Genomic DNA, 2,996 nt, shown 5'->3' on the forward strand with positions numbered 1-2,996 from the left:
TTGGACCAGAGGGCCTAATACATTTGAGATTACACTTAAATGAACCTGAAAATTCAAGTGGAGCAGCATGTCTTAGCAACATCTTCTGAACTATCCTGTAGCACCTAGGATTTGCTTTGTGACTGCTTGTTTCCTAATATTAGAGTAAGAGAATCATAGCACCCTTAGAGTTGGAAAGGACCTCTGAAGGCCCTCTGGTCCAACTCCCCTGCAATGAACAGGGGCACCATAGCTAGATCAGGTTGTCCAGGGTCTGATCCAGCCTCACCTTGACAGTCTTCAGGTATGGGGCATCAACCACACCTCTGGGCAACCTGTTCCAGTGCCTCACCACTCAAAGACTTACTTACTCACTGTAAAAGACTTTTTCCTTATATTCAACCTAAAACTACCCTCTTTGAGCTTGAAACCATATACCCTGCTAAAGAGTTTGTTACCTTCTTTCCTGTAGCTACCCTTTAGATACTGAAAAGCTTCTATCAGATCACCTTGGAGACTTTTCTAGCCTGAACACCTCCAGGTCTCTCAGCCTGCCCTCATAGGAGAGGTGTTCCATTTCATGGATCATTTCTGTGTCCCTACTCTGGATTCACTTCAACAGGTCCATGTCTCATCTCTACTGAGGATTCTACATCTGGATGAGGTACTCTACGTGAGGCCTCACCCGCACAGAGTACAGGGGCAGGATCACCTCTCGACCTGCTGGCCACACTTCTTTTTGTGCAGCCCAGGATATGTTTGCCTTTTTGGGCTGTGAGAGCACATTTCTGGCTCATGTCCAACCTTTCCATCCCTCAGTACCCCCAGATCTTTTTTGGCAGGGCTGCCATCAATCCTGTCCAGTTTGGAGAGAAGGATGTTGTGAGGTAGAGTGTTGAAGAATCATAGAATCATAGAATGTCTTGGGTTGGAAGAGACCTCAAAGATCATCAAGTTCCAGCCTCCCTGCCACAGGCAGTGTTGCCAACCACTAGATCAAGTACATGGAATCATAGAATGGCTTGGGTTGGAAGGGAACATATGTACACTTACACACATTTATACGTATTGTTTATATTAACACAAACATATGTACTTGTTTGTTTATTTAAGTACATATTTAAGTACATGTTTGTTTACATGTTTGTTTATTTAAGTGATACACTCTAACCTGTCTCTGTCTCACAGGAGTTTCCCACCCTAGCTCTACTTGTTAGTTTTGGTGGTGATTTGTTCCACTTGCGTATCAGGAAATCTGTTGCCTATGTACATTTTGGTGCTGACCTGAACAAACTGCATGATGTCTGCTTGTTTGGTGCCAAGTGAAAGTGCTGGGTTAGTCTTTGGGAATGTTGAAGGAGTAGGACAGATGGCCAGCTGTTTCATGGCTATACAGGAGTTCGATATGGACAGCCATCACGCCATCAATCAAACCTGTTGAGTGCAGCCATATGCATTTAGAAGCACAAGAAGATGTTAAGTGATTTTCAAATACAATTGATTTTTTTTTTTTTTTTTTTCCAATTAATCACACATGAAACAGTTTTTGCTGTGAATAGGATGGAGAGAAGGCACCTTGTAGCCCTGGTCTGAAAGGAAAGGGGGAACCAAGGTTGGAGCATCACTCCATGAGCATCTGTCTGTAAAGTGATCCCAGATCTTTCCATACTGCTTTCTATCCCTTATTCAAGTTGAGAAGCGGAGACTTCACCTGAGACAGCAGGGACCTCTGTAATTTGTAATAGAGCATCTGGAGGCCACAATACTGGAAGTGATGATCCCTATTACTATTAGCAGAGATCAGTAGTAAGCAGGTTTTCAGAGTAGGTCCCTATGCGCATAGCTCCATGGTTTCTGAGATGTGCTGTTACAAGTCTGTCCAGATGTCCTTCCACAAACCACTTCACCTCTCCACGCCTCAGTTTCCCCAGATTTGAAATGAATTACATGACCCCAAATTAGTTGACACCGTAAATCCTTGGCCATGCGGACAATGATGGTTGTCACTACTTCTGCATTCCTTTGAAATGTGACAGTGATGCTGCATTGCTGAACAGTAGAGTACTTGCCCAACCAGAGGAAATAAAGACAGTAAAAAGTCTCCACATGTTTCAGGGATTGAGGTAACAAAGAATACTTTTTGGATATGAGAGGTCTGTAAGGAGCAATCACATAACTCTTCCTACCTCATTATCTATGGACATGCATCTTTAAAACTTCTCTGAGCCTGCAGCCACCTATAAGCAGACATAATGCTGTGTGCAAAGGCCTTACTGAAGTCTAGAGGGATGACATCAGTGGCTCCTTCCTTGTCCATTGTTGCAGTGACACCATCATAAAAGACCACTAGGTTGGGCAAACAGGATTTGCCTTTGGGGAAGCTATGCTGATCCTCCCATATCATCTCTTTGCCTTCCAGGCACCTTAGCATAGCTTTCAGGAGGACCTGGTCCAGTACTTTTTCCAGCACAGAGGTGAGACTGACAGATCAGCAGTTCCCAGGGTCATCCTTTTTACCCTTCTTAAAAACAGATGTGATGTTGCTTTTTTTCCAGTCACCAGGATCTTCACCTGACTGCCATGACTTTTCAAATTTTTGAGAGTGGTTTGTTGACTAACTCAGTTAATTCCCTCCGGACTCTAGGATGCATCTCATCAGGACCCATAGACTTGTGAATGTCACGAACCTGATCATCACTTACAGTGGGAGAGATGTTGCTTTTCCAATCCCCTCCTACCAAACCAAAGACTTGAGGGCTGTGTGGCGAGCAGTTATCAGGGAAGACCAAGGCAAAAAAAGCTGTTAAGTACCTCAGCTTTCTTCTTATCTGTTGTTACATTATTTTTTCATTCTGATTGGTTTTGGTTTATTTTGCTATTTAATTCATGGATAAATAAGAACTATTGTTTTAACATATTTCTCAGTGGAAGTCTAGAATTGTGCCTTCCAGCAAATAAAGGTCACAATAAAAAGCCATTTGGAGACATATTAACTGCTTGCTGTGGACTACATTTTC

This window comes from Lagopus leucura, unplaced genomic scaffold, assembly GCF_019238085.1.
Source record: "Lagopus leucura isolate 7727_CA_CO unplaced genomic scaffold, USGS_WTPT01 Super-Scaffold_100002, whole genome shotgun sequence".
Taxonomy (NCBI): domain Eukaryota; kingdom Metazoa; phylum Chordata; class Aves; order Galliformes; family Phasianidae; genus Lagopus; species Lagopus leucura.